This window comes from Nothobranchius furzeri, chromosome 10 (assembly GCF_043380555.1).
Source record: "Nothobranchius furzeri strain GRZ-AD chromosome 10, NfurGRZ-RIMD1, whole genome shotgun sequence".
In the NCBI taxonomy this organism is placed as follows: Eukaryota; Metazoa; Chordata; class Actinopteri; order Cyprinodontiformes; family Nothobranchiidae; genus Nothobranchius; species Nothobranchius furzeri.
In genome coordinates, this window is record NC_091750.1 from 23,496,260 (window position 1) to 23,520,143 (window position 23,884).

Here is a 23,884-nt window from a genome sequence, read left to right on the forward strand (position 1 = left end):
CAATTTAAAGAAGTAGTCCAGTTACACCTTTGTGGGCTTATAACTTGGCTTCTGAATATCCTAGAGAGGTCAGTTTTGTTTTAGAGTACTCCAATTAACAGCCCCCATTACCACAAAAAGGAATGGAGTCATTAGCACTTATGGTTTTTAAATGGCACCCAGAATTATGTTGCACGAAGCACAATTTCACATCATTCTGGGTTCATTTGTGTGAAAACAAGGTCCAATCAGGCTGAAACGTTACAGGAAGGTAGAATCTATTGAGTTGTAAGTGATCTGAACGTTTCATGATGATAGCACTTTCCTAAGGGGGTCAAACCATGTCCCGAAGGTCACCGGATCTGGTGTCAATTTAAAGAAGTAGTCCAGTTACACATTTGTGGGCTTATAACTTGGCCTCTGAATGTCCTAGAGAGATCAGATTTGTTTTAATGTACGACAATCAACAGCCCCTACAACCACAAAATGGAATGGAGTCATTAGCACTTATGGTTTGTAAATGGCACCCAGAATTATGTTGCACGAAGCACAATTTCACATCATTCTGGGTCCATTTTTGTGAAAACAAGGTCCAATCAGGCTGAAACGTTACAAGAAGGTAGAATCTATTGAGTTGTAAGTGATCTGAATGTTTCATGATGATCGCACATTCCTATAGGGGGTAAAACCATGTCCCAAAGGTCACCAGGCCTGGTGTCACTTTAAAGAAGTAGTCCAGTTACACATTTGTGGGCTTATAACTTGGCTTCTGAATGTCCTAGAGAGATCAGGTTTGTTTTAGTGTACTCCAGTCAACAGCCCCTACAACCACAAAAAGGAATGGAGTCATTAGCACTTATGGTTTGTAAATGGCACCCAGAATTATGTTGCACGAAGCACAATTTCACATCATTCTGGGTTCATTTGTGTGAAAACAAGGTCCAATCAGGCTGAAACGTTACAAGAAGGTAGAGTCTATTGAGTTGTAAGTGATCTGAACGTTTCATGATGATCGCACATTCCTATAGGGGGTAAAACCATGTCCCAAATTGTCACCAGTTCTGGTGTCACTTTAAAGAAGTAGTCCAGTTACACATTTGTGGGCTTATAACTTGGCTTCTGAATGTCCTAGAGAGATCAGGTTTGTTCTAGTGTACTCCAATCAACAGCCCATACAACCACAAAAAGGAATGGAGTCATTAGCACTTATGGTTTGTAAATGGCACCCAGAATTATGTTGCACAAAGCACAATTTCACATCATTCTGGGTCCATTTGTGTGAAAACAAGGTCCAGTCAGGCTGAAACGTTACAAGAAGGTAGAATCTATTGAGTTGTAAGTGATCTGAAGGTTTCATGATGATCGCACATTCCTATAGGGGGTCAAACCATGTCCCAAAGGTCACCGGGCCTGGTGTCACTTTAAAGAAGTAGTCCAGTTACACATTTGTGGGCTTATAACTTGGCTTCTGAATATCCTAGAGAGGTCAGGTTTGTTTTAGAGTACTCCAATTAACAGCCCCCATTACCCCAAAAAGGAATGGAGTCATTAGAACTTATGGTTTTTAAATGGCACCCAGAATTATGTTGCACGAAGCACAATTTCAAATCATTCTGGGTTCATTTGTGTGAAAACAAGGTCCAATCAGGCAGAAACGTTACAGGAAGGTAGAATCTATTGAGTTGTAAGTGATCTGAACGTTTCATGATGATAGCACTTTCCTAAGGGGGTCAAACCATGTCCCAAAGGTCACCGGATCTGGTGTCAATTTAAAGAAGTAGTCCAGTTACACATTTGTGGGCTTATAAATTGGCTTCTGAATGTCCTAGAGAGATCAGGTTTGTTTTAGTGTACTCCAATCAAATGCCCCTACAATCACAAAGAGGAATGGAGTTATTAGCACTTATGGTTTTTAAATGGCACCCAGAATTATGTTGCACGAAGCACAATTTCACATCATTCTGGGTTCATTTGTGTGAAAACAAGGTCCAATTCAGGCTGAAACGTTACAAGAAGGTAGAATCTATTGAGTTGTAAGTGATCTGAACGTTTCATGATGATCGCACATTCCTATAGGGGGTCAAACCATGTCCCAAAGGTCACCGGGCCTGGTGTCACTTTAAAGAAGTAGTCCAGTTACACCTTTGTGGGCTTATAACTTGGCTTCTGAATGTCCTAGAGAGATCAGGTTTGTTTTACTGTACTCCAATCAACAGCCCCTACAACCACAAAAAGGAATGGAGTCATTAGCACTTATGGTTTGTAAATGGCACCCAGAATTATGTTGCACGAAGCACAATTTCACATCATTCTGGGTCCATTTGTGTGAAAACAAGGTCCAATCAGGCTGAAACGTTACAAGAAGGTAGAATCTATTGAGTTGTAAGTGATCTGAACGTTTCATGATGATCGCACATTCCTATAGGGTGTAAAACCATGTCCCAAAGGTCACCAGGCCTGGTGGCACTTTAAAGAAGTAGTCCAGTTACACATTTGTGGGCTTATAACTTGGCTTCTGAATGTCCTAGAGAGATCAAGTTTGTTTTAGTGTCCTCCAATCAACAGCCCCTACAACCACAAAAAGAAATGGAGTCATTAGCACTTATGGTTTGTAAATGGCACCCAGAATTATGTTGCACGAAGCACAATTTCACATCATTCTGGGTCCATTTGTGTGAAAACAAGGTCCAATCAGGCTGAAACGTTACAAGAAGGTAGAATCTATTGAGTTGTAAGTGATCTGAACGTTTCATGATGATCGCACATTCCTATATGGGGTCAAACCATGTCCCAAAGGTCACCGGGCCTGGTGTCACTTTAAAGAAGTAGTCCAGTTACATATTTGTGGGCTTATAACTTGGCTTCTGAATATCCTAGAGAGGTCAGGTTTGTTTTAGAGTACTCCAATTAACAGCCCCCATTACCCCAAAAAGGAATGGAGTCAATAGCACTTATGGTTTTTAAATGGCACCCAGAATTATGATGCACAAAGCATAATTTCACATCATTCTGGGTTCATTTGTGTGAAAACAAGGTCCAATCAGGCTGAAACGTTACAAGAAGGTAGAATCTATTGAGTTGTAAGTGATCTGAACGTTTCATGATGATCGCACATTCCTATAGGGGGTAAAACCATGTCCCAAAGGTCACCAGGCCTGGTGTCACTTTAAAGAAGTAGTCCAGTTACACATTTGTGGGCTTATAACTTGGCTTCTGAATGTCCTAGAGAGATCAGGTTTGTTTTAGTGTAATCCAATCAACAGCCCCTACAACCACAAAAATGAATGGAGTCATTAGCACTTATGGTTTGTAAATGGCACCCAGAATTATGTTGCACGAAGCACAATTTCACATCATTCTGGGTCCATTTGTGTGAAAACAAGGTCCAATCAGGCTGAAACGTTACAAGAAGGTAGAATCTATTGAGTTGTAAGTGATCTGAACGTTTCATGATGATCACACATTCCTATAGGGGGTCAAACCTTGTCCCAAAGGTCACCGGGCCTGGTGTCACTTTAAAGAAGTAGTCCAGTTACACATTTGTGGGCTTATAACTTGGCTTCTGAATATCCTAGAGAGGTCAGGTTTGTTTTAGAGTACTCCAATTACAGCCCCCAATCCCCCAAAAAGGAATGGAGTCATTAGAACTTATGGTTTTTAAATGGCACCCAGAATTATGTTGCACGAAGCACAATTTTACATCATTCTGGGTTCATTTGTGTGAAAACAAGGTCCAATCAGGCTGAAACGTTACAAGAAGGTAGAATCTATTGAGTTGTAAGTGATCTGAACATTTCATGATGATCGCACATTCCTATAGGGGGTCAAACCATGTCCCAAAGGTCACCGGGCCTGGTGTCACTTTAAAGAAGTAGTCCAGTTACACATTTGTGGGCTTATAACTTGGCTTCTGAATATCCTAGAGAGGTCAGGTTTGTTTTAGAGTACTCCAATTAACAGCCCCCATTACCCCAAAAAGGAATGGAGTCATTAGCACTTATGGTTTTTAAATGGCACCCAGAATTATGTTGCACGAAGCACAATTTCACATCATTCTGGGTTCATTTGTGTGAAAACAAGGTCCAATTCAGGCTGAAACGTTACAAGAAGGTAGAATCTATTGAGTTGTAAGTGATCTGAACGTTTCATGATGATCGCACATTCCTATAGGGGGTCAAACCATGTCCCAAAGGTCACCGGGCCTGGTGTCACTTTAAAGAAGTAGTCCAGTTACACATTTGTGGGCTTATAACTTGGCTTCTGAATATCATAGAGAGGTCAGGTTTGTTTTAGAGTACTCCAATTAACAGCCCCCAATACCTCAAAAAGGAATGGAGTCATTAGAACTTATGGTTTTTAAATGGCACCCAGAATTATGTTGCACGAAGCACAATTTTACATCATTCTGGGTTCATTTGTGTGAAAACAAGGTCCAATCAGGCTGAAACGTTACAAGAAGGTAGAATCTATTGAGTTGTAAGTGATCTGAACATTTCATGATGATCGCACATTCCTATAGGGGGTCAAACCATGTCCCAAAGGTCACCGGGCCTGGTGTCACTTTAAAGAAATAGTCCAGTTACACATTTGTGGGCTTATAACTTGGCTTCTGAATGTCCTAGAGAGATCAGGTTTGTTTTAATGTACTCCAATCAACAGCCCCTACAACCACAAAAAGGAATGGAGTCATTAGCACTTATGGTTTGTAAATGGCACCCAGAATTATGTTGCACGAAGCACAATTTCACATCATTCTGGGTCCATTTGTGTGAAAACAAGGTCCAATCAGGCTGAAACGTTACAAGAAGGGAGAATCTATTGAGTTGTAAGTGATCTGAACGTTTCATGATGATCGCACATTCCTATAGGGGGTCAAACCATGTCCCAAAGGTCACCGGGGCTGGTGTCACTTTAAAGAAGTAGTCCAGTTACACATTTGTGGGCTTATAACTTGGCATCTGAATATCCTAGAGAGGTCAGGTTTGTTTTAGTGTACTCCAATCAAATGCCCCTACAATCACAAAAAGGAATGGAGTCATTAGCACTTATGGTTTTTAAATGGCACCCAGAATTATGTTGCACGAAGCACAATTTCACATCATTCTGGGTTCATTTGTGTGAAAACAAGGTCCAATCAGGCAGAAACGTTACAGTAAGGTAGAATCTATTGAGTTGTAAGTGATCTGAACGTTTCATGATGATAGCACTTTCCTAAGGGGGTCAAACCATGTCGCAAAGGTCACCGGATCTGGTGTCAATTTAAAGAAGTAGTCCAGTTACACATTTGTGGACTTATAAATTGGCTTCTGAATGTCCTAGAGAGATCAGGTTTGTTTTAGTGTACTCCAATCAAATGCCCCTACAATCACAAAAAGGAATGGAGTCATTAGAACTTATGGTTTTTAAATGGCACCCAGAATTATTTTGCACGAAGCACAATTTCACATCATTCTGGGTTCATTTGTGTGAAAACAAGGTCCAATTCAGGCTGAAACGTTACAAGAAGGTAGAATCTATTGAGTTGTAAGTGATCTGAACGTTTCATGATGATCGCACATTCCTATAGGGGGTCAAACCATGTCCCAAAGGTCACCGGGCCTGGTGTCACTTTAAAGAAGTAGTCCAGTTACACCTTTGTGGGCTTATAACTTGGCTTCTGAATGTCCTAGAGAGATCAGGTTTGTTTTAATGTACTCCAATCAACAGCCCCTACAACCAAAAAAGGAATGGAGTCATTAGCACTTATGGTTTGTAAATGGCACCCAGAATTATGTTGCACGAAGCACAATTTCACATCATTCTGGGTCCATTTGTGTGAAAACAAGGTCCAATCAGGCTGAAACGTTACAAGAAGGTAGAATCTATTGAGTTGTAAGTGATCTGAACGTTTCATGATGATCGCACATTCCTATAGGGGGTAAAACCATGTCCCAAAGGTCACCAGGCCTGGTGGCACTTTAAAGAAGTAGTCCAGTTACACATTTGTGGGCTTATAACTTGGCTTCTGAATGTCCTAGAGAGATCAAGTTTGTTTTAGTGTCCTCCAATCAACAGCCCCTACAACCACAAAAAGAAATGGAGTCATTAGCACTTATGGTTTGTAAATGGCACCCAGAATTATGTTGCACGAAGCACAATTTCACATCATTCTGGGTCCATTTGTGTGAAAACAAGGTCCAATCAGGCTGAAACGTTACAAGAAGGTAGAATCTATTGAGTTGTAAGTGATCTGAACGTTTCATGATAATCGCACATTCCTATAGGGGGTCAAACCATGTCCCAAAGGTCACCGGGCCTGGTGTCACTTTAAAGAAGTAGTCCAGTTACATATTTGTGGGCTTATAACTTGGCTTCTGAATATCCTAGAGAGGTCAGGTTTGTTTTAGAGTACTCCAATTAACAGCCCCCATTACCCCAAAAAGGAATGGAGTCAATAGCACTTATGGTTTTTAAATGGCACCCAGAATTATGATGCACAAAGCATAATTTCACATCATTCTGGGTTCAATTGTGTGAAAACAAGGTCCAATCAGGCTGAAACGTTACAAGAAGGTAGAATCTATTGAGTTGTAAGTGATCTGAACGTTTCATGATGATCGCACATTCCTATAAGGGGTCAAACCATGTCCCAAAGGTCACCAGGCCTGGTGTCACTTTAAAGAAGTAGTCCAGTTACACATTTGTGGGCTTATAACTTGGCTTCTGAATATCCTAGAGAGGTCAGGTTTGTTTTAGAGTACTCCAATTAACAGCCCCCATTACCCCAAAAAGGAATGGAGTCATTAGCACTTATGGTTTTTAAATGGCACCCAGAATTATTTTGCACGAAGCACAATTTCACATCATTCTGGGTTCATTTGTGTGAAAACAAGGTCCAATCAGGCAGAAACGTTACAGGAAGGTAGAATCTATTGAGTTGTAAGTGATCTGAACGTTTCATGATGATAGCACTTTCCTAAGGGGGTCAAACCATGTCCCAAATGTCACCGGATCCGGTGTCAATTTAAAGAAGTAGTCCAGTTACACATTTGTGGGCTTATAACTTGTCCTCTGAATGTCCTAGAGAGATCAGATTTGTTTTAATGTACTCCAATCAACAGCCCCTACAACCACAAAAAGGAATGGAGTCATTAGCACTTATGGTTTGTAAATGGCACCCAGAATTATGTTGCACGAAGCACAATTTCACATCATTCTGGGTCCATTTTTGTGAAAACAAGGTCCAATGAGGCTGAAACGTTACAAGAAGGTAGAATCTATTGAGTTGTAAGTGATCTGAACGTTTCATGATGATCGCACATTCCTATAGGGGGTAAAACCATGTCCCAAAGGTCACCAGGCCTGGTGTCACTTTAAAGAAGTAGTCCAGTTACACATTTGTGGGCTTATAACTTGGCTTCTGAATGTCCTAGAGAGATCAGGTTTGTTTTAGTTTAATCCAATCAACAGCCCCTACAACCACAAAAATGAATGGAGTCATTAGCACTTATGGTTTGTAAATGGCACCCAGAATTATGTTGCACGAAGCACAATTTCACATCATTCTGGGTCCATTTGTGTGAAAACAATGTCCAATCAGGCTGAAACGTTACAAGAAGGTAGAATCTATTGAGTTGTAAGTGATCTGAACGTTTCATGATGATCGCACATTCCTATAGGGGGTCAAACCATGTCCCAAAGGTCACCGGGCCTGGTGTCACTTTAAAGAAGTAGTCCAGTTACACATTTGTGGGCTTATAACTTGGCTTCTGAATATCCTAGAGAGGTCAGGTTTGTTTTAGAGTACTCCAATTAAAAGCCCCCATTACCCCAAAAAGGAATGGAGTCATTAGAACTTATGGTTTTTAAATGGCACCCAGAATTATGTTGCACGAAGCACAATTTCACATCATTCTGGGTTCATTTGTGTGAAAACAAGGTCCAATCAGGCTGAAACGTTACAAGAAGGTAAACTCTATTGAGTTGTAAGTGATCTGAACATTTCATGATGATCGCACATTCCTATAGGGGGTCAAACCATGTCCCAAAGGTCACCGGGCCTGGTGTCACTTTAAAGGAATAGTCCAGTTACACATTTGTGGGCTTATAACTTGGCTTCTGAATGTCCTAGAGAGGTCAGGTTTGTTTTAGTGTCCTCCAATCAACAGCCCCTACAACCACAAAAAGAAATGGAGTCATTAGCACTTATGGTTTGTAAATGGCACCCAGAATTATGTTGCACGAAGCACAATTTCACATCATTCTGGGTCCATTTGTGTGAAAACAAGGTCCAATCAGGCTGAAACGTTACAAGAAGGTAGAATCTATTGAGTTGTAAGTGATCTGAATGTTTCATGATGATCGCACATTCCTATAGGGGGTCAAACCATGTCCCAAAGGTCACCGGGGCTGGTGTCACTTTAAAGAAGTAGTCCAGTTACACATTTGTGGGCTTATAACTTGGCATCTGAATATCCTAGAGAGGTCAGGTTTGTTTTAGAGTACTCCAATTAACAGCCCCCATTACCCCAAAAAGGAATGGAGTCATTAGCACTTATGGTTTTTAAATGGCACCCAGAATTATGTTGCACAAAGCATAATTTCACATCATTCTGGGTTCATTTGTGTGAAAACAAGGTCCAGTCAGGCAGAAACGTTACAGGAAGGTAGAATCTATTGAGTTGTAAGTGATCTGAACGTTTCATGATGATAGCACTTTCCTAAGGGGGTCAAACCATGTCCCAAAGGTCACCGGATCTGGTGTCAATTTAAAGAAGTAGTCCAGTTACAAATTTGTGGGCTTATAACTTGGCTTCTGAATGTCCTAGAGAGATCAGGTTTGTTTTAGTGTACTCCGATCAACAGCCCCTACAACCACAAAAAGGAATAGAGTCATTAGCATTTATGGTTTTTAAATGGCACCCAGAATTATGTTGCACGAAGCACAATTTCACATCATTCTGGGTTCATTTGTGTGAAAACAAGGTCCAATCAGGCTGAAACGTTACAAGAAGGTAGAATCTATTGAGTTGTAAGTGATCTGAACGTTTCATGATGATCACACATTCCTATAGGGGGTCAAACCATGTCCCAAAGGTCACCGGGCCTGGTGTCACTTTAAAGAAGTAGTCCAGTTACACCTTTGTTGGCTTATAACTTGGCATCTGAATATCCTAGAGAGGTCAGGTTTGTTTTAGAGTACTCCAATTAACAGCCCCCATTACCCCAAAAAGGAATGGAGTCATTAGCACTTATGGTTTTTAAATGGCACCCAGAATTATGTTGCACAAAGCATAATTTCACATCATTCTGGGTTCATTTGTGTGAAAACAAGGTCCAATCAGGCAGAAACGTTACAGGAAGGTAGAATCTATTGAGTTGTAAGTGATCTGAATGTTTCATGATGATAGCACTTTCCTAAGGGGGTCAAACCATGTCCCAAAGGTCACCGGATCTGGTGTCAATTTAAAGTAGTCCAGTTACACATTTGTAGGCTTATAACTTGGCTTCTGAATGTCCTAGAGAGATCAGGTTTGTTTTAGTTTACTCCAATCAACAGCCCCTACAACCACAAAAAGGAATAGAGTCATTAGCATTTATGGTTTTTAAATGGCACCCAGAATTATGTTGCACGAAGCACAATTTCACATCATTCTGGGTTCATTTGTGTGAAAACAAGGTCCAATCAGGCTGAAACGTTACAAGAAGGTAGAATCTATTGAGTTGTAAGTGATCTGAACGTTTCATGATGATCGCACATTCCTATAGGGGGTCAAACCATGTCCCAAAGGTCACCGGGCCTGGTGTCACTTTAAAGAAGTAGTCCAGTTACACCTTTGTTGGCTTATAACTTGGCTTCTGAATGTTCTAGAGAGCTCAGGTTTGTTTTAATGTACTCCAATCAACAGCCCCTACAACCACAAAAAGGAATGGAGTCATTAGCACTTATGGTTTCTAAATGGCACCCAGAATTATGTTGCACGAAGCACAATTTCACATCATTCTAGGGTCCATTTGTGTGAAAACAAGGTCCAATCAGGCTGAAACGTTACAAGACGGGAGAATCTATTGAGTTGTAAGTGATCTGAACGTTTCATGATGATCGCACATTCCTATAGGGGGTCAAACCATGTCCCAAAGGTCACCGGGGCTGGTGTCACTTTAAAGAAGTAGTCCAGTTACACATTTGTGGGCTTATAACTTGGCATCTGAATATCCTAGAGAGGTCAGGTTTGTTTTAGAGTACTCCAATTAACAGCCCCCATTACCCCAAAAAGGAATGGAGTCATTAGCACTTATTGTTTTTAAATGGCACCCAGAATTATGTTGCACAAAGCATAATTTCACATCATTCTGGGTTCATTTGTGTGAAAACAAGGTCCAATCAGGCAGAAACGTTACAGGAAGGTAGAATCTATTGAGTTGTAAGTGATCTGAACGTTTCATGATGATAGCACTTTCCTAAGGGGGTCAAACCATGTCCCAAAGGTCACCGGATCTGGTGTCAATTTAAAGAAGTAGTCCAGTTACACATTTGTGGGCTTATAACTTGGCTTCTGAATGTCCTAGAGAGATCAAGTTTGTTTTAGTGTCCTCCAATCAACAGCCCCTACAACCACAAAAAGAAATGGAGTCATTAGCACTTATGGTTTGTAAATGGCACCCAGAATTATGTTGCACGAAGCACAATTTCACATCATTCTGGGTCCATTTGTGTGAAAACAAGGTCCAATCAGGCTGAAACGTTACAAGAAGGTAGAATCTATTGAGTTGTAAGTGATCTGAACGTTTCATGATGATCGCACATTCCTATAGGGGGTCAAACCATGTCCCAAAGGTCACCGGGCCTGGTGTCACTTTAAAGAAGTAGTCCAGTTACATATTTGTGGGCTTATAACTTGGCTTCTGAATATCCTAGAGAGGTCAGGTTTGTTTTAGAGGACTCCAATTAACAGCCCCCATTACCCCAAAAAGGAATGGAGTCAATAGCACTTATGGTTTTTAAATGGCACCCAGAATTATGATGCACAAAGCATAATTTCACATCATTCTGGGTTCATTTGTGTGAAAACAAGGTCCAATCAGGCTGAAACGTTACAAGAAGGTAGAATCTATTGAGTTGTAAGTGATCTGAACGTTTCATGATGATCGCACATTCCTATAGGGGGTAAAACCATGTCCCAAAGGTCACCAGGCCTGGTGTCACTTTAAAGAAGTAGTCCAGTTACACATTTGTGGGCTTATAACTTGGCTTCTGAATGTCCTAGAGAGATCAGGTTTGTTTTAGTGTAATCCAATCAACAGCCCCTACAACCACAAAAATGAATGGAGTCATTAGCACTTATGGTTTGTAAATGGCACCCAGAATTATGTTGCACGAAGCACAATTTCACATCATTCTGGGTCCATTTGTGTGAAAACAAGGTCCAATCAGGCTGAAACGTTACAAGAAGGTAGAATCTATTGAGTTGTAAGTGATCTGAACGTTTCATGATGATCACACATTCCTATAGGGGGTCAAACCATGTCCCAAATGTCACCGGGCCTGGGGTCACTTTAAAGAAGTAGTCCAGTTACACATTTGTGGGCTTATAACTTGGCTTCTGAATATCCTAGAGAGGTCAGGTTTGTTTTAGAGTACTCCAATTACAGCCCCCAATACCCCAAAAAGGAATGGAGTCATTAGAACTTATGGTTTTTAAATGGCACCCAGAATTATGTTGCACGAAGCACAATTTTACATCATTCTGGGTTCATTTGTGTGAAAACAAGGTCCAATCAGGCTGAAACGTTACAAGAAGGTAGAATCTATTGAGTTGTAAGTGATCTGAACATTTCATGATGATCGCACATTCCTATAGGGGGTCAAACCATGTCCCAAAGGTCACCGGGCCTGGTGTCACTTTAAAGAAGTAGTCCAGTTACACATTTGTGGGCTTATAACTTGGCTTCTGAATATCCTAGAGAGGTCAGGTTTGTTTTAGAGTACTCCAATTAACAGCCCCCAATACCCCAAAAAGGAATGGAGTCATTAGAACTTATGGTTTTTAAATGGCACCCAGAATTATGTTGCACGAAGCACAATTTTACATCATTCTGGGTTCATTTGTGTGAAAACAAGGTCCAATCAGGCTGAAACGTTACAAGAAGGTAGAATCTATTGAGTTGTAAGTGATCTGAACATTTCATGATGATCGCACATTCCTATAGGGGGTCAAACCATGTCCCAAAGGTCACCGGGCCTGGTGTCACTTTAAAGAAATAGTCCAGTTACACATTTGTGGGCTTATAACTTGGCTTCTGAATGTCCTAGAGAGATCAGGTTTGTTTTAATGTACTCCAATCAACAGCCCCTACAACCACAAAAAGGAATGGAGTCATTAGCACTTATGGTTTGTAAATGGCACCCAGAATTATGTTGCACGAAGCACAATTTCACATCATTCTGGGTCCATTTGTGTAAAAACAAGGTCCAATCAGGCTGAAACGTTACAAGAAGGGAGAATCTATTGAGTTGTAAGTGATCTGAACGTTTCATGATGATCGCACATTCCTATAGGTGGTCAAACCATGTCCCAAAGGTCACCGGGGCTGGTGTCACTTTAAAGAAGTAGTCCAGTTACACATTTGTGGGCTTATAACTTGGCATCTGAATATCCTAGAGAGGTCAGGTTTGTTTTAGTGTACTCCGATCAACAGCCCCTACAACCACAAAAAGGAATAGAGTCATTAGCATTTATGGTTTTTAAATGGCACCCAGAATTATGTTGCACGAAGCACAATTTCACATCATTCTGGGTTCATTTGTGTGAAAACAAGGTCCAATCAGGCTGAAACGTTACAAGAAGGTAGAATCTATTGAGTTGTAAGTGATCTGAACGTTTCATGATGATCACACATTCCTATAGGGGGTCAAACCATGTCCCAAAGGTCACCGGGCCTGGTGTCACTTTAAAGAAGTAGTCCAGTTACACCTTTGTTGGCTTATAACTTGGCATCTGAATATCCTAGAGAGGTCAGGTTTGTTTTAGAGTACTCCAATTAACAGCCCCCATTACCCCAAAAAGGAATGGAGTCATTAGCACTTATGGTTTTTAAATGGCACCCAGAATTATGTTGCACAAAGCATAATTTCACATCATTCTGGGTTCATTTGTGTGAAAACAAGGTCCAATCAGGCAGAAACGTTACAGGAAGGTAGAATCTATTGAGTTGTAAGTGATCTGAATGTTTCATGATGATAGCACTTTCCTAAGGGGGTCAAACCATGTCCCAAAGGTCACCGGATCTGGTGTCAATTTAAAGTAGTCCAGTTACACATTTGTGGGCTTATAACTTGGCTTCTGAATGTCCTAGAGAGATCAGGTTTGTTTTAGTTTACTCCAATCAACAGCCCCTACAACCACAAAAAGGAATAGAGTCATTAGCATTTATGGTTTTTAAATGGCACCCAGAATTATGTTGCACGAAGCACAATTTCACATCATTCTGGGTTCATTTGTGTGAAAACAAGGTCCAATCAGGCTGAAACGTTACAAGAAGGTAGAATCTATTGAGTTGTAAGTGATCTGAACGTTTCATGATGATCGCACATTCCTATAGGGGGTCAAACCATGTCCCAAAGGTCACCGGGCCTGGTGTCACTTTAAAGAAGTAGTCCAGTTACACCTTTGTTGGCTTATAACTTGGCTTCTGAATGTTCTAGAGAGATCAGGTTTGTTTTAATGTACTCCAATCAACAGCCCCTACAACCACAAAAAGGAATGGAGTCATTAGCACTTATGGTTTCTAAATGGCACCCAGAATTATGTTGCACGAAGCACAATTTCACATCATTCTAGGGTCCATTTGTGTGAAAACAAGGTCCAATCAGGCTGAAACGTTACAAGACGGGAGAATCTATTGAGTTGTAAGTGATCTGAACGTTTCATGATGATCGCACATTCCTATAGGGGGTCAAACCATGTCCCAAAGGTCACCGGGGCTGGTGTCACTTTAAAGAAGTAGTCCAGTTACACATTTGTGGGCTTATAACTTGGCTTCTGAATGTCCTAGAGAGATCAGGTTTGTTTTAATGTACTCCAATCAACAGCCCCTACAACCACAAAAAGGAATGGAGTCATTAGCACTTATGGTTTGTAAATGGCACCCAGAATTATGTTGCACGAAGCACAATTTCACATCATTCTGGGTCCATTTGTGTAAAAACAAGGTCCAATCAGGCAGAAACGTTACAGTAAGGTAGAATCTATTGAGTTGTAAGTGATCTGAACGTTTCATGATTATAGCACTTTCCTAAGGGGGTCAAACCATGTCCCAAAGGTCACCAGATCTGGTGTCAATTTAAAGAAGTAGTCCAGTTACACATTTGTGGACTTATAAATTGGCTTCTGAATGTCCTAGAGAGATCAGGTTTGTTTTAGTGTACTCCAATCAAATGCCCCTACAATCACAAAAAGGAATGGAGTCATTAGAACTTATGGTTTTTAAATGGCACCCAGAATTATTTTGCACGAAGCACAATTTCACATCATTCTGGGTTCATTTGTGTGAAAACAAGGTCCAATTCAGGCTGAAACGTTACAAGAAGGTAGAATCTATTGAGTTGTAAGTGATCTGAACGTTTCATGATGATCGCACATTCCTATAGGGGGTCAAACCATGTCCCAAAGGTCACCGGGCCTGGTGTCACTTTAAAGAAGTAGTCCAGTTACACCTTTGTGGGCTTATAACTTGGCTTCTGAATGTCCTAGAGAGATCAGGTTTGTTTTAATGTACTCCAATCAACAGCCCCTACAACCAAAAAAGGAATGGAGTCATTAGCACTTATGGTTTGTAAATGGCACCCAGAATTATGTTGCACGAAGCACAATTTCACATCATTCTGGGTCCATTTGTGTGAAAACAAGGTCCAATCAGGCTGAAACGTTACAAGAAGGTAGAATCTATTGAGTTGTAAGTGATCTGAACGTTTCATGATGATCGCACATTCCTATAGGGGGTAAAACCATGTCCCAAAGGTCACCGGGCCTGGTGGCACTTTAAAGAAGTAGTCCAGTTACACATTTGTGGGCTTATAACTTGGCTTCTGAATGTCCTAGAGAGATCAAGTTTGTTTTAGTGTCCTCCAATCAACAGCCCCTACAACCACAAAAAGAAATGGAGTCATTAGCACTTATGGTTTGTAAATGGCACCCAGAATTATGTTGCACGAAGCACAATTTCACATCATTCTGGGTCCATTTGTGTGAAAACAAGGTCCAATCAGGCTGAAACGTTACAAGAAGGTAGAATCTATTGAGTTGTAAGTGATCTGAACGTTTCATGATAATCGCACATTCCTATAGGGGGTCAAACCATGTCCCAAAGGTCACCGGGCCTGGTGTCACTTTAAAGAAGTAGTCCAGTTACATATTTGTGGGCTTATAACTTGGCTTCTGAATATCCTAGAGAGGTCAGGTTTGTTTTAGAGTACTCCCATTAACAGCCTCCATTACCCCAAAAAGGAATGGAGTCAATAGCACTTATGGTTTTTAAATGGCACCCAGAATTATGATGCACAAAGCATAATTTCACATCATTCTGGGTTCATTTGTGTGAAAACAAGGTCCAATCAGGCTGAAACGTTACAAGAAGGTAGAATCTATTGAGTTGTAAGTGATCTGAACGTTTCATGATGATCGCACATTCCTATAAGGGGTCAAACCATGTCCCAAAGGTCACCAGGCCTGGTGTCACTTTAAAGAAGTAGTCCAGTTACACATTTGTGGGCTTATAACTTGGCTTCTGAATATCCTAGAGAGGTCAGGTTTGTTTTAGAGTACTCCAATTAACAGCCCCCATTACCCCAAAAAGGAATGGAGTCATTAGCACTTATGGTTTTTAAATGGCACCCAGAATTATTTTGCACGAAGCACAATTTCACATCATTCTGGGTTCATTTGTGTGAAAACAAGGTCCAATCAGGCAGAAACGTTACAGGAAGGTAGAATCTATTGAGTTGTAAGTGATCTGAACGTTTCATGATGATAGCACTTTCCTAAGGGGGTCAAACCATGTCCCAAATGTCACCGGATCCGGTGTCAATTTAAAGAAGTAGTCCAGTTACACATTTGTGGGCTTATAACTTGTCCTCTGAATGTCCTAGAGAGATCAGATTTGTTTTAATGTACTCCAATCAACAGCCCCTACAACCACAAAAAGGAATGGAGTCATTAGCACTTATGGTTTGTAAATGGCACCCAGAATTATGTTGCACGAAGCACAATTTCACATCATTCTGGGTCCATTTTTGTGAAAACAAGGTCCAATGAGGCTGAAACGTTACAAGAAGGTAGAATCTATTGAGTTGTAAGTGATCTGAACGTTTCATGATGATCGCACATTCCTATAGGGGGTAAAACCATGTCCCAAAGGTCACCAGGCCTGGTGTCACTTTAAAGAAGTAGTCCAGTTACACATTTGTGGGCTTATAACTTGGCTTCTGAATGTCCTAGAGAGATCAGGTTTGTTTTAGTTTAATCCAATCAACAGCCCCTACAACCACAAAAATGAATGGAGTCATTAGCACTTATGGTTTGTAAATGGCACCCAGAATTATGTTGCACGAAGCACAATTTCACATCATTCTGGGTCCATTTGTGTGAAAACAAGGTCCAATCAGGCTGAAACGTTACAAGAAGGTAGAATCTATTGAGTTGTAAGTGATCTGAACGTTTCATGATGATCGCACATTCCTATAGGGGGTCAAACCATGTCCCAAAGGTCACCGGGCCTGGTGTCACTTTAAAGAAGTAGTCCAGTTACACATTTGTGGGCTTATAACTTGGCTTCTGAATATCCTAGAGAGGTCAGGTTTGTTTTAGAGTACTCCAATTAACAGCCCCCATTACCCCAAAAAGGAATGGAGTCATTAGAACTTATGGTTTTTAAATGGCACCCAGAATTATGTTGCACGAAGCACAATTTCACATCATTCTGGGTTCATTTGTGTGAAAACAAGGTCCAATCAGGCTGAAACGTTACAAGAAGGTAGACTCTATTGAGTTGTAAGTGATCTGAACATTTCATGATGATCGCACATTCCTATAGGGGGTCAAACCATGTCCCAAAGGTCACCGGGCCTGGAGTCACTTTAAAGAAATAGTCCAGTTACACATTTGTTGGCTTATAACTTGGCTTCTGAATGTCCTAGAGAGGTCAGGTTTGTTTTAGTGTCCTCCAATCAACAGCCCCTACAACCACAAAAAGAAATGGAGTCATTAGCACTTATGGTTTGTAAATGGCACCCAGAATTATGTTGCACGAAGCACAATTTCACATCATTCTGGGTCCATTTGTGTGAAAACAAGGTCCAATCAGGCAGAAACGTTACAGGAAGGTAGAATCTATTGAGTTGTAAGTGATCTGAATGTTTCATGATGATCGCACATTCCTTTAAGGGGTCAAACCATGTCCCAAAGGTCACCGGATCTGGTGTCACTTAAAAGAAGTAGTCCAGTTACACATTTGTGGGCTTATAACTTGGCTTCTGAATGTCCTAGAGAGATCAGGTTTGTTTTAGTGTACTCCAATCAACAGCCCCTACAACCACAAAAAGGAATGGAGTCATTAGCACTTATGGTTTTTAAATGGCACCTAGAATTATGTTGCACGAAGCACAATTTCACATCATTTTGGGTTCATTTGTGTGAAAACAAGGTCCAATCAGGCTGAAACAATACAGTCGTCGTCTTCCTCCGCTTATCCGGGTCCGGGTCGCGGGGGCAACATCCCAACTAGGGAGCTCCAGGCCGTCCTCTCCCCGGCCTTGTCCACCAGCTCCTCCGGCAGGACCCCAAGGCGTTCCCGGACCAGATTGGCGATGTAACCTCTCCAACGTGTCCTGGGTCGACCCGGGGGCCTTCTGCTGGCAGGACATGTCCGAAACTCCTCCTTGAACCGTCACTCCTCCTTGAACCGTCACTCCTCCTTGAACCGTCACCTTATCGTGGTGGAGGAGTTTGAGTGCCCTAATGATCCTAGGAGCTATGTTGTCTGGGGCACTTTGTGCCCCTGGTAGGGTCTCCCATGACAAATTGGTCTTAGGTGAAGGGTGAGACAAAGAACGGTTCGAAGGATCTTTCATGGCGGTTAAAACGAAGAGTCAGAGTACCCGGCCTGGAGGGTTACCGGGGTCCCACCCTGGAGCCAGGCCTGGGGTTGGGGCCCGTGAGCGAGCGCCTGGTGGCCGGGCTTTCGCCCATGGGACCCGGCCGGGCCCAGCCCGAACCGGATACATGGGCTCGTCCAACTGTGGACCCACCACCCGCAGGAGGAACATGACGGGTCCGGTGCAATGCGAATCGGGTGGCAGACCAAGGCGGGAGCCTTGGCAGTCCAATCCCCGGACAAGAAAACTAGTTTTTTGAAACAATACAGGAAGGTAGAATCTATTGAGTTGTAAGTGATCTGAACGTTTAATGATGATAGCACTTTCCTAAGGGGGTCAAACCATGTCCCAAAGGTCACCGGACCTGGTGTCAATTTAAAGCAGTAGTCCAGTTACACATTTGTGGGCTTATAACTTGGCTTCTGAATGTCCTAGAGAGATCAGGTTTGTTTTAGTGTACACCAATCAACAGCCCCTACAACCACAAAAAGGAATGGAGTCATTAGCACTTATGGTTTTTAAATGGCACCCAGAATTATGTTGCACGAAGCACAATTTCACATCATTCTGGGTTCATTTGTGTGAAAACAAGGTCCAATCAGGCAGAAACGTTACAGGAAGGTAGAATCTATTGAGTTGTAAGTGATCTGAGCGTTTCATGATGATAGCACTTTCCTAAGGGGGTCAAACCATGTCCCAAAGGTCACCGGATCTGGTGTCAATTTAAAGTAGTCCAGTTACACCTTTGTGGGCTTATAACTTGGCTTCTGAATATCCTAGAGAGTTCAGGTTTGTTTTAGAGTACTCCAATTAACAGCCCCCATTACCACAAAAAGGAATGGAGTCATTAGCACTTATGGTTTTTAAATGGCGCCCAGAATTATGTTGTACGAAGCACAATTTCACATCATTCTGGGTTCATTTGTGTGATAACAAGGTCCAATCAGGCTGAAACGTTACAAGAAGGTAGAATCTATTGAGTTGTAAGTGATCTGAACGTTTCATGATGATCGCACATTCCTATAGGGGGTCAAACCATGTCCCAAAGGTCACCGGGCCTGGTGTCAATTTAAAGAAGTAGTCCAGTTACACCTTTGTGGGCTTATAACTTGGCTTCTGAATATCCTAGAGAGGTCAGTTTTGTTTTAGAGTACTCCAATTAACAGCCCCCATTACCACAAAAAGGAATGGAGTCATTAGCACTTATGGTTTTTAAATGGCACCCAGAATTATGTTGCACGAAGCACAATTTCACATCATTCTGGGTTCATTTGTGTGAAAACAAGGTCCAATTCAGGCTGAAACGTTACAGGAAGGTAGAATCTATTGAGTTGTAAGTGATCTGAACGTTTCATGATGATAGCACTTTCCTAAGGGGGTCAAACCATGTCCCGAAGGTCACCGGATCTGGTGTCAATTTAAAGAAGTAGTCCAGTTACACATTTGTGGGCTTATAACTTGGCCTCTGAATGTCCTAGAGAGATCAGATTTGTTTTAATGTACGACAATCAACAGCCCCTACAACCACAAAATGGAATGGAGTCATTAGCACTTATGGTTTGTAAATGGCACCCAGAATTATGTTGCACGAAGCACAATTTCACATCATTCTGGGTCCATTTTTGTGAAAACAAGGTCCAATCAGGCTGAAACGTTACAAGAAGGTAGAATCTATTGAGTTGTAAGTGATCTGAATGTTTCATGATGATCGCACATTCCTATAGGGGGTAAAACCATGTCCCAAAGGTCACCAGGCCTGGTGTCACTTTAAAGAAGTAGTCCAGTTACACATTTGTGGGCTTATAACTTGGCTTCTGAATATCCTAGAGAGGTCAGGTTTGTTTTAGAGTACTCCAATTAACAGCCCCCATTACCCCAAAAAGGAATGGAGTCATTAGAACTTATGGTTTTTAAATGGCACCCAGAATTATGTTGCACGAAGCACAATTTCAAATCATTCTGGGTTCATTTGTGTGAAAACAAGGTCCAATCAGGCAGAAACGTTACAGGAAGGTAGAATCTATTGAGTTGTAAGTGATCTGAACGTTTCATGATGATAGCACTTTCCTAAGGGGGTCAAACCATGTCCCAAAGGTCACCGGATCTGGTGTCAATTTAAAGAAGTAGTCCAGTTACACATTTGTGGGCTTATAACTTGGCTTCTGAATATCCTAGAGAGGTCAGGTTTGTTTTACAGTACTCCAATAACAGCCCCCATTACCACAAAAAGGAATGGAGTCATTAGCACTTATGGTTTTTAAATGGCACCCAGAATTATGTTGCACGAAGCACAATTTCACATCATTCTGGGTTCATTTGTGTGAAAACAAGGTCCAATTCAGGCTGAAACGTTACAAGAAGGTAGAATCTATTGAGTTGTAAGTGATCTGAACGTTTCATGATGATCGCACATTCCTATAGGGGGTCAAACCATGTCCCAAAGGTCACCGGGCCTGGTGTCACTTTAAAGAAGTAGTCCAGTTACACCTTTGTGGGCTTATAACTTGGCTTCTGAATGTCCTAGAGAGATCAGGTTTGTTTTACTGTACTCCAATCAACAGCCCCTACAACCACAAAAAGGAATGGAGTCATTAGCACTTATGGTTTGTAAATGGCACCCAGAATTATGTTGCACGAAGCACAATTTCACATCATTCTGGGTCCATTTGTGTGAAAACAAGGTCCAATCAGGCTGAAACGTTACAAGAAGGTAGAATCTATTGAGTTGTAAGTGATCTGAACGTTTCATGATGATCGCACATTCCTATAGGGTGTAAAACCATGTCCCAAAGGTCACCAGGCCTGGTGGCACTTTAAAGAAGTAGTCCAGTTACACATTTGTGGGCTTATAACTTGGCTTCTGAATGTCCTAGAGAGATCAAGTTTGTTTTAGTGTCCTCCAATCAACAGCCCCTACAACCACAAAAAGAAATGGAGTCATTAGCACTTATGGTTTGTAAATGGCACCCAGAATTATGTTGCACGAAGCACAATTTCACATCATTCTGGGTCCATTTGTGTGAAAACAAGGTCCAATCAGGCTGAAACGTTACAAGAAGGTAGAATCTATTGAGTTGTAAGTGATCTGAACGTTTCATGATGATCGCACATTCCTATAGGGGGTCAAACCATGTCCCAAAGGTCACCGGGCCTGGTGACACTTTAAAGAAGTAGTCCAGTTACACATTTGTGGGCTTATAACTTGGCTTCTGAATATCCTAGAGAGGTCAGGTTTGTTTTAGAGTACTCCAATTAACAGCCCCCATTACCCCAAAAAGGAATGGAGTCAATAGCACTTATGGTTTTTAAATGGCACCCAGAATTATGATGCACAAAGCATAATTTCACATCATTCTGGGTTCATTTGTGTGAAAACAAGGTCCAATCAGGCTGAAACGTTACAAGAAGGTAGAATCTATTGAGTTGTAAGTGATCTGAACGTTTCATGATGATCGCACATTCCTATAGGGGGTAAAACCATGTCCCAAAGGTCACCAGGCCTGGTGTCACTTTAAAGAAGTAGTCCAGTTACACATTTGTGGGCTTATAACTTGGCTTCTGAATGTCCTAGAGAGATCAGGTTTGTTTTAGTGTAATCCAATCAACAGCCCCTACAACCACAAAAATGAATGGAGTCATTAGCACTTATGGTTTGTAAATGGCACCCAGAATTATGTTGCACGAAGCACAATTTCACATCATTCTGGGTCCATTTGTGTGAAAACAAGGTCCAATCAGGCTGAAACGTTACAAGAAGGTAGAATCTATTGAGTTGTAAGTGATCTGAACGTTTCATGATGATCACACATTCCTATAGGGGGTAAACCTTGTCCCAAAGGTCACCGGGCCTGGTGTCACTTTAAAGAAGTAGTCCAGTTACACATTTGTGGGCTTATAACTTGGCTTCTGAATATCCTAGAGAGGTCAGGTTTGTTTTAGAGTACTCCAATTACAGCCCCCAATACCCCAAAAAGGAATGGAGTCATTAGAACTTATGGTTTTTAAATGGCACCCAGAATTATGTTGCACGAAGCACAATTTTACATCATTCTGGGTTCATTTGTGTGAAAACAAGGTCCAATCAGGCTGAAACGTTACAAGAAGGTAGAATCTATTGAGTTGTAAGTGATCTGAACATTTCATGATGATCGCACATTCCTATAGGGGGTCAAACCATGTCCCAAAGGTCACCGGGCCTGGTGTCACTTTAAAGAAGTAGTCCAGTTACACATTTGTGGGCTTATAACTTGGCTTCTGAATATCCTAGAGAGGTCAGGTTTGTTTTAGAGTACTCCAATTAACAGCCCCCATTACCCCAAAAAGGAATGGAGTCATTAGCACTTATGGTTTTTAAATGGCACCCAGAATTATGTTGCACGAAGCACAATTTCACATCATTCTGGGTTCATTTGTGTGAAAACAAGGTCCAATTCAGGCTGAAACGTTACAAGAAGGTAGAATCTATTGAGTTGTAAGTGATCTGAACGTTTCATGATGATCGCACATTCCTATAGGGGGTCAAACCATGTCCCAAAGGTCACCGGGCCTGGTGTCACTTTAAAGAAGTAGTCCAGTTACACATTTGTGGGCTTATAACTTGGCTTCTGAATATCATAGAGAGGTCAGGTTTGTTTTAGAGTACTCCAATTAACAGCCCCCAATACCCCAAAAAGGAATGGAGTCATTAGAACTAATGGTTTTTAAATGGCACCCAGAATTATGTTGCACGAAGCACAATTTTACATCATTCTGGGTTCATTTGTGTGAAAACAAGGTCCAATCAGGCTGAAACGTTACAAGAAGGTAGAATCTATTGAGTTGTAAGTGATCTGAACATTTCATGATGATCGCACATTCCTATAGGGGGTCAAACCATGTCCCAAAGGTCACCGGGCCTGGTGTCACTTTAAAGAAATAGTCCAGTTACACATTTGTGGGCTTATAACTTGGCTTCTGAATGTCCTAGAGAGATCAGGTTTGTTTTAATGTACTCCAATCAACAGCCCCTACAACCACAAAAAGGAATGGAGTCATTAGCACTTATGGTTTGTAAATGGCACCCAGAATTATGTTGCACGAAGCACAATTTCACATCATTCTGGGTCCATTTGTGTGAAAACAAGGTCCAATCAGGCTGAAACGTTACAAGAAGGGAGAATCTATTGAGTTGTAAGTGATCTGAACGTTTCATGATGATCGCACATTCCTATAGGGGGTCAAACCATGTCCCAAAGGTCACCGGGGCTGGTGTCACTTTAAAGAAGTAGTCCAGTTACACATTTGTGGGCTTATAACTTGGCATCTGAATATCCTAGAGAGGTCAGGTTTGTTTTAGTGTACTCCAATCAAATGCCCCTACAATCACAAAAAGGAATGGAGTCATTAGCACTTATGGTTTTTAAATGGCACCCAGAATTATGTTGCACGAAGCACAATTTCACATCATTCTGGGTTCATTTGTGTGAAAACAAGGTCCAATCAGGCAGAAACGTTACAGTAAGGTAGAATCTATTGAGTTGTAAGTGATCTGAACGTTTCATGATGATAGCACTTTCCTAAGGGGGTCAAACCATGTCCCAAAGGTCACCGGATCTGGTGTCAATTTAAAGAAGTAGTCCAGTTACACATTTGTGGACTTATAAATTGGCTTCTGAATGTCCTAGAGAGATCAGGTTTGTTTTAGTGTACTCCAATCAAATGCCCCTACAATCACAAAAAGGAATGGAGTCATTAGAACTTATGGTTTTTAAATGGCACCCAGAATTATTTTGCACG